Here is a 9,141-nt window from a genome sequence, read left to right as displayed (position 1 = left end):
TACATGTCCGTCTGTCTGTTTTTTCTTTTACGCACATGGCGTCCATCCGTATGAGAAATGTGATTACAAATGAGAGTGTGAGTGAGAGAGTGGAGTGCCACAGCTGGCATGGCATCTGGCCTGGCATATCGTTGCCCGGCCTCGCCCGCTGCCTGTGCGCTCTAATGTGGCTGTCGACAAGCCCATTAAGAAGCCATTACTAAATGCTCTGTCTCTGCTCCTCTTCCACGCCTTATAGCACAGGCTCGGGGGAATGCCAGCAACATGGAGGAGAGGAAGAGAAGAAGAGAGAAGACAGGCAGAAAGGAAAAAAGGAGAAAAAGCATGTGAAGTAGAGAACAAAGACGGGGAAGTTTGAGAAAATTAATGAGTACCTTTAATAAAATAAAAAATAAAACTTCTGTGTCCTGTGTCTGGGACAGAGACAGACAGTGATGGAGAGTAGAGACAATGAAACCACTTTATACTTCATCATCAAAACAGCTATGCAACTATGTGATGAAGTCCTGCCTTAGGGCCTAGCAGGAGAAGGTGTCATGTGAAGTCTTCACTTCAAGACAAAGATCAGTGCTGGTCTAAATAATGTAGTATCAAATTTTAAATAAAGTATTTCAAATGGTTTCATAATAAAGGAAGTTGATACATCTGAAGAAGATATTGTTTCAAGTATTTTTTTGGAGCTGAAGATATTACTTGATTGTTGTTTCTTTTTGGTTTTAAAACAATGAATGCTAAAGGAAATCCCAAGTTTCAACTTATCAGATGTGAATATATTATGGTTTTCTTACTCTTCTGTGATTTGGGTTTTGGATAGTTGGCCGAAGAAATCAAGAAATATCATCTGCAAAGTTCACATTTTCTGATAACTAAAGGTCAGTTAACAGGAAGCAAGTCTAGAATACATATAGTCTAGTATAAAAGTCAAAAACTGTGTAATTCAGTCACTATTATACATTAAATTACCCAACATGATCAGCCATTTTTCAAAATATTGAACCTTTTTGAAATCCATTTTGGTCCTCAATGACCCCAGCAAGCCATGCTCTTAATCCATCATGTAGCTCCAATCCTAAAAGGACATTAGTAATAATATGATTAGCATCATCATTTTAGCCAGGATGTGATCTCAAACCCATGTGACCTGATCTATAACGACACAAAACCTGGAATCTTGTATCATTTTATAAAAATACTACACTTCCTTATCCAGACTGTCCAATTAGTAGAATTAAACAACGTTTATGAATTATTTTGTTGTGTTCACAATCATTTAATGTGAAATCACCAAATGTAAGTACCAAAGCTGCTTTTGGCCTTATATTGCTAAAAAGGAAAGGGAACTTCTGCTATTGAAAATTATTAATGTGATGTGTGTTTTTCACCTGACACAAAATGGATTTGCAATAGAAATAGTTTGTGATACGTATAGAATGCTGGCCCTATTGCTGCCTACAGGCAGACATGATGTCTCTTAGAATGAGGTACCAGATTAGACCTGCTCTTTTTCCACATTCCCATTCAGTGACGCTGAACTTAAAGACTCAAAGAAGGAAAATGTTTACGTGAACACATCAGACACTAAAATAAAAACAATATAATAAATACATTAAGCAATCTTTATTTGTACTTCTCTTAATTTTCTCAAGCCAGAAGGAGGTGTGTCACACAATGATGCCTGCCTTGGAGTACACAGGAGCACACTTATCAAAGATGTTGTTGGTGGCAAACAGTCTTGAACGGTTGGAGGGAGGAGAGGCACCAGGAGGATGGACGGAGAGGAATGGGGGAAAAAAATGGAAAAAAAATAGAAAAGGAAGGATGTTCAATCTTGTTTTGCCTTCATCAAGTTAGAATATTAGAATTAAAACAGAAGGCTAATAGAAGGTTAAAACAAAACAAACACCAGTGGTGACGCCACATGACAATTAGGAGATGACCAACAGGGAACACAGACTGTGTCTTATGTTCATCTGTATTCAATGGCTGTGCATCGCTCTCTTTGTATCTGGAAACATACTGAATCATTTCTGCAATCTGACAGGTCAAATGGAAGTAGAGTTGTAAGGATGCAATTGTGTAGTGTTTTATGATGAGCATGTGATTATGGGCATAGAAGTAAACGTGTTTTAAAGTTGATTTTCGTTACATACTGTCCTTCTGAACAAAAATACCCTTTCTCAAATAAGATGACTGAATGCCACTAGGGCTAACATGAGAGTTTTCTGGCTTTCATTACTGGGGAAGAAGGTGTACTTCCAACCATTATGATTCACAAATACACTCACCAAGTGCAACTTTCCTGCTGTATGTTTGTATGTTTGTGTGTGTGTGTGTGTGTGTGTGTGTGTGTGTGTGTGTGTGTGTGTGTGTGTGTGTGTGTGTGTGTGTGTGTGTGTGTGTGTGTGCGTGCGCGTGTGTGTGTAGCAGTGAATTGCTCTTTTCATGAGTGTCTGTGACAGGTTTCTCATCAGGCCCTGAAGCCTCCTTGCAGTTAGAGACCATGTACAGCTCAGCCCCCAAACAACAAACACACAAACTAACATGAACGCATGAACTAAACTGGGTGTAAAAGAAATAGTTTCTTGTAAAACTACAGAGCACCTGAGACGTACAGTAGTTGGTACCACACATGTAAGTGTTTGTTTGTGCGTCTGCACCGGCTGCTGGAACTAAGCGAGGCTCTTAATCACAGCTGTAACAGGCAACATTACCGGCAGCGGCAGCAGGCTAATGATAAATGCCTGAGTCTCCATGCAAACCCTGACCTCCTTTTCTGCTGTGATACACAAAAAGCTCTAGCTCTGTCACCAAACACACTCATAAACATGCATTTGGGTATATGCACACACAGGTAGAAGTTTGCATCAAAATATTCATCTTGACAAATAAAAACTGCTGAGGAAAATGCACATGGATAAATATGCATTGCACACACACACAAACGTGTGTTCCATAGATATTTCTGAGCCCAATTTAATAACCAGCCTGGGTGGTTGGGGAATGCATTGTGCTTATGACGTGCAGTTTGTTTTCCAGAAAAAAAGAAAAAATATGTGTTAAGCTTGGCACTGGAAGAAGATTTCCAAAAAGAAATTGAGAAGTAAATGAGAGAAAGAGACAGGGAGAGAAAGAGGAGTGGCGATATAAGAGTATTAAATGAAATGTAAATGAGAGAGAAAGAGACGAAGAAAGAGAAATAAAAGAGAAAAAGAGAGATCAGTACATGAGAGAGACAGATGGTAAAAAAAAAGAAGTAAATAGAGATTTTGCAACAGAGGGAGCGAGTAGTTATAAACGAGTGTAAAGTTTTGATGAAGGACAAACTAATGTCAGGGACTGGGGCGGTGCGGGCTTCCTGCTCCCCGGCTAGCACATGTGATCCCGCCTGTCACTCACACTCCATCGCCATGACAATCATCTTAATGCAGACGCCTGGGGGCGGGGACAAGCCTGTCCTTGTAACAAACAGAAGCCCCGTGCAATCTGACGCCAACAACTGCGGAGAAGCTCTCACACACATGTTTTACGCACACAAACAGCCAGCAAACTGTGATGCCACACAAAGAGAAAATCTTGTACACAAAACTAAAGCTTTTCAATTGTTTTCATTAACAATGATGTGATGTGATGTGGTACTGTCACGGTTTTTAGAGCATGCTGCGTGTTTTGGGAAACACATTAATTGTGTAATATGAACCATGCGGTTGCCTGTGCATCTGGATACATTTGTGTGTGTGAATGTGTGTTTGTGTGCTTATTAATGTATTCATTGTATATATTTATACATTGCATATGAGTTTTAGATCTGTGTAATCACATATATGTGTGTGAGAGAGGAGGGCGAGAGAGAGACAGAGAGATGGTGTGTGTGTGTGTGTGTGTGTGTGTGTGTGTGTCTGTGTGTCTGTGTGTTTGTGTGTGTGTTAGCCATGGGGTAGGGAGCGGGAACTTGTCAAGCTGAAGAAGAGATGGCAAACTGGATGGTGATGCCAGCCCTGTGTGACAGCTCCTTCACACACATATGCACACGCTCGCATGCACACACATACACACATGCTGTAACCCCCCAAACCTACCCTAGCCCACACTCTAGAGCTGTGAAAGCTGGGATGCAGAAAGAAAACGAGACTGGTGGACCTCCTTTTAACTGGAGGCTGATTGGTTTGTGTTTGTGGGAGGTAGTGGGATGGTGGGGATTGAGAGGGGGGGGGGCATGGGTGGGTTCAAAGTGTCACATCAATTTGTGGCTGTGCTGTTTCTGAAAGAGGCTAACCCCACTGCCACTTAAGCTTAGCACAACAGTGAACAGCATACTGTCAGAGAGGACACATACATACGACACACACACACACACACACACACACACACACTTGCAGAAATGCAGGCACACAGTTATAAAGTTTTTACTTTAGTTAAAATCCTAAACACTTCCAAACATACACCACAAAATCTACGTGTTCCTTCAGCACCATGTGCCATGTTACAAGATGACAACACATAGTGACAGTATTTCTGGTAATTTTACATTCAGGATGACATTAGTGCAGCAAGGCTTCAGAAACGCAACACCGTGGAAACAATTGCAGATCTTGATGCATTTTAAGACTGATCCTATCTACACACACACACACACACACACACACACACACAGAGTTGAGCTACATGTCATTTTCTGCACATCAAAGCGTTTGCCTGAAATTATATTTGGGTAGGATGTTCCATTGTGCCTCTGAGCCCAGAGCGCAAGCAGGCAGCTGAGGGGAGGTTGCTGGTTAGAAGCCCCCAGGGGTGACCTGGCTCGGGCCCCAGACCACTTTAACCACTCGTCTCCATTAACAGGCTCCCAGATATCATTATGCTCCCAGGGGACCAGGCGTGCTCTAACCAACCATTTACCCTCTCTCCTCTATTTCTCTCTCTCTCTGCCATAATGTTACTCAATGAAAAAAGACAGCAGGGAGAAAAAATATGAGATTGATTTATTTGCTTCAGTGTTCTTTGGGATGGAGTCCTCTCCCTTGCTTTCTCTCCTGTTTCTCTCTCTATTTCTCTGCAAACTGAAACCAATTAGTGAACAGAGCACTTGTAGCGGGGAATGTAGGGCAAGCGAGGAGTAATAAAAAAGTATTGACTTTTCTGTGACTGTACGCGCCGTGAAAGGGGTGCCGCGGCCTTGTCCGACATGAAAGGAGCTCCATTAATTTCACTTATTTCACCCAGGCCCCTGTCAGGAGGCCCTAATGCATCCCAGGCGCACTTCTCACATGCAGACACTCAGACAGACCAACGCAGCTCGTGCCTAGTTACCAAATGAGTTTACATTATATATCTGAGTGAGAGAGGGGAGTGCAAGAGAAAAGAGTAATTTCTAATTCCCTGGTTGAGACAAAAAGCGAGGCCTTTCATACGTAGCTAATTTTGCCCCAGCCTCACCTCCTCATGCTCCTCTCACTTCACTTTCTCTCGCCCGTTCTGCATCATGTAAAGGCCAAAGTTCCAGAAAAATGACCTACAGTACCAAAACAGGACCACAACAATGCCTGAGAATAAAATAAAACTTTGGTTACAATTTCCTATTGAACATTTAAAAATAGGTAAAGCAAAGTGGACATACATGTTGGCTTACAAAGGTGTAAAAGACCTATGGTAAAATAAATGTTTTTACTTTTTAGAAAAAAACTTGTTTTAAGATACAGAAGAATGGTATTTGTATTGTGCATTATTAGGTTTCTCACAAAGAAAATAGAACATTTGCTAGAACGTGGTTTTCACATAACTGCATAAGGTAAAACAAAAGAAAAAAAGTAGCCTTTTATAATTCTTATTTGATGCCGTTTTACCCAACGGTGTGGTGGCACTTCAGACCTTGAGTCAACTTGTAGAAAGAGTCTTGAACCAGCAACCTACTACATTGTTTTTATCTGTTGCCCACATAGTGGTCATTTGTGCCATTCAGAAACCAATTTTTTTTTGCAACTTTCACTGTCTCCCGCAACTTCATTGCAACAAACAATTTTATTACAAAATCCAGCAACATCAAGTAATTTGGGTTGCCACAATCTCAATAAAAGTCTGTAAAATCCTGGGGGGACTGAATATTATCTGTAATGTGTGGGAAGCAAGATGAACAAATTTAACACAACAAATTTAATTCTGCACCCAAACGCCAGGAAAAACAAACAACGAAAGAGACCACCCACGGGTACGACTGTGACAGTCAGAAGGCTATTAGGGGTGGGGGGGGTGGGGGGGGGAATTTATGCAGCATAGTATCGCAATATTTTCCGTGGAAATACAGTATCGTTACACAGATGCCAAGATAAATAAATAAAATTGAATCTAATAAAGCAATAAAATTTAAGTGAGATTAACAAACAGAGAAATTTATCTGTTTAGATAATTTGATAAATTGGAAAAAAAGGTAATAAATTACAATATCTCGAATATTCACTATTACAGGAAAAGTAATGAAATTTATAGGGCTATATATGACTTTATATGAGTTAGACCTGACAACAAACTCAAAAAAAGCATGGTTGTCTACTGGCAATGGGAAAAAAAAATTAAAAAACCTGCATATATGCGCTAAATTTTGAGTGAAAAGGATATAAGAAACAAACAAGACTGACTTGTGATCCTCATTCATACTATAGAGTGATAAACCATTTATAGCTACAGCATGTCAGCTAAACTACCAGTACACTACAAACAGGCAAACTGGCCTACAGCTATATCAGCTGCAATAACTAACAAAACAACACAAAAATGATCGATATCAGGCATTTATCAGACAATTTTGCTCATTGACGATCGACAATCAGTATTGGCTGAAAAAATCGTGATTGGGGTATCTCTATTGCATTTTTCATGGTTTTACCACAGTTCTCTTGAAGATTATTCGGACTCCTGATTAATTAAAGCAGTTAGCAATGAGAGGTTCTGGGAGCCTTTCTCATCTGGCTCTTGAGGTTGACCCACTGTCGACAGGTAAATTCCATTTACCTGGAAATTTTGCATCAACGTGTGTGTGTATATTTGCATGTGCACACACGCATGCATGTGTATGCCAGTGTGTCTGTGTAGGTGTGTGTTTGTGAAAAAGAGCGAAGAGTGAGAGGCTATCTGTAGACAGAAACTAATCAGTGTGTGTGAGATAAGAAAGCAGCCTTTATGGTGTATGGTAATCAGCCCCCCCTTGGCCTGCCACCGCCATGCATAATCACCACGACTTATTCACATGATTGATGAAATATGCATCTGTGAAATCCGAGCTGCTTTTGTTATCATCCTGTTTTTCCCCTCTCTCCCCCCTCTCCTTCCTTTTTTTCTTAATCTTTTTTTGTGTTGTTCAACCTCTCTGTCTCTCTAAACATATCTCCCCTGCTCTGTAGTGGTCAAAGATGTTTGGGACCATGTACAAACAAGAAATTACACAGACAGCATGGGGTCCCTCTTGGAACTATGAACCATAAATGCACACACAGCCACTCTACACATACTTTGCTCTAATAAGGTAGTAATGTGATGCATGAGGGATGCATGAGGAAATTGTCTGAAGGGGAATATGAAGAAAAAGGAAGAGGGAAAAAAAGAAAAGATAAGGGTAAGAGGAAGGGGAAGAAACATTAATTGTTCTGTCCTGCAGAGAAGTGTTGGCTGGATTAGAGGGGGATGAGAGGATAGAGAGAAAGAGATGGAGTGATAGATGGAATTAGATGGATAGATGCTTCAGAGAGTTCTTGTCATTGACACTCAAGCACATTAATCAGGGAATGGTTGCAGAATCCCCAACTAATGCAACATGGAGAACCAAAGAAACCAGTTAAACAACAAGCAGCAGCAAGTCCATACAGACACAACTACTGAAGTAATGAGCGGCTACAGCTCACATGTGTCTGTACACGGTGAAAAAAGTAATACATTACAGTAATACTCAGGAAATCAATTCCATACATGAATCTCCAGCATTCAGAAATGTAGCCTGGGCGTCTGGGTAGCTCACCTGGTAGAGCGCCTGCCCATATATAGAGGTCTACTCCTCAAAGCAACAGCTGCGGGTTCAACAACAACCTGTGGCCCTTTGCTGTATGTCATTCCCCTTCTCTCTCCCCCTTCATGTCTTCAGCTTTCCTAAAAAAATAAATGTCCCAAAGAAATCTTCAAAAAATAAACTTTAAAAAAAAGAAATGTGGCCTTAACCAGAATTACTTGAAACACGTAACAATACTAACTGACCCCACTGATGTGAGGTGTCCCATTTAGTGCTTTTACCAGCTAACAAACACTCCCATGTTCCTTTCACAGCAGCATAAGTGAGTTGGCTCTGAATACTAGGCTGTGTTCTACCTACCAAACCCCATTGGTGCCTGCATGCATTTTAACTGCCTCCTTTTATGTAAGTCAGTTTAAAAAAATTGGCATGGCAAAAGTTCAAAAGTTGGAAGAGTGTGATTATTTGCAAAATAAATAAATAAATAAAAAGTATAAATATGTATTGGTCAATAAAATTTCAGCACTTCAGCTTGAATATAATATGTTTGACTGCATTTTTATTTTTTTGTTTTCTTCCTTTGAGCAGATGTACTCTATTTCATTGCACAGTATACTACTCTGCCACTCAGCCATGAATTTTCAGTTTATGTTCATATTTACCTCCTAAAGAGTCTTTTAGGTTAAAGTGAAACAGAGCATCAAAACTCAAAGATGGTTTGGCAGGAGGACTGTGCTAAATAAAGTTGAGCATCAAGGACTTCTGCTGTTGCAATGCAGCATCATCTGACAAGGTGCTGTGCTGTCTAATGTAATGTAATTTTTTATTTTTTTGTTTTGTCTTCTGATAAGCTTTTAAATTAATTGTTGTACTCAAACAGGGCTCCCCCCAACAGCACAGCCCCTTGCATTGTTTTAACAACGGGTTGCTTTCTCTATGAGCTTTGTCCTAGGACTTGCAGGGTTTAGCCTAATGCACAATGTATAGGACTAGGAGAGACAATTCTTGGGAAGACAGCTGGGACTAGGACTGATTTGAGTTGAGAGTAGGCCATGGGAGAAGGTGTCTGCTGAGATTGAGGGTAAGATTAAGACTGGGACTGGTGAATTAAGGCCCCCGGTCTCAGGGTAATATTATACATCTATAATGAG

The 9,141-nt window shown here is 40.5% G+C and overlaps 1 protein-coding gene across 8 annotated transcripts in view; it reads right to left on the bottom strand.

Moving 5' to 3' along the window:
* Positions 1 to 1,601: 1,601 nt before the first annotated feature.
* spata17 (spermatogenesis associated 17) overlaps positions 1,602 to 9,141 on the bottom strand; it is a 39,382-nt gene continuing 31,842 nt past the window's right edge. For 3 of the 8 annotated variants that reach the window (XR_004657545.1, XM_034878501.1, XM_034878544.1), the window contains one exon: positions 1,602 to 1,731. The gene's annotated coding sequence lies outside the window, so the exon portion shown is untranslated. Of the gene's footprint in view, positions 1,741 to 8,046; positions 8,131 to 9,141 lie in introns of those variants that run through there. The other 5 variants (XM_034878492.1, XM_034878537.1, XR_004657546.1 and 2 more) reach the window with 4 other exon arrangements.

Source organism: Etheostoma cragini, chromosome 1 (assembly GCF_013103735.1).
Source record: "Etheostoma cragini isolate CJK2018 chromosome 1, CSU_Ecrag_1.0, whole genome shotgun sequence".
In the NCBI taxonomy this organism is placed as follows: Eukaryota; Metazoa; Chordata; class Actinopteri; order Perciformes; family Percidae; genus Etheostoma; species Etheostoma cragini.
Note: the sequence above shows the minus strand (reverse complement) of the source record. Positions and strands in the feature narration are given on the sequence as shown.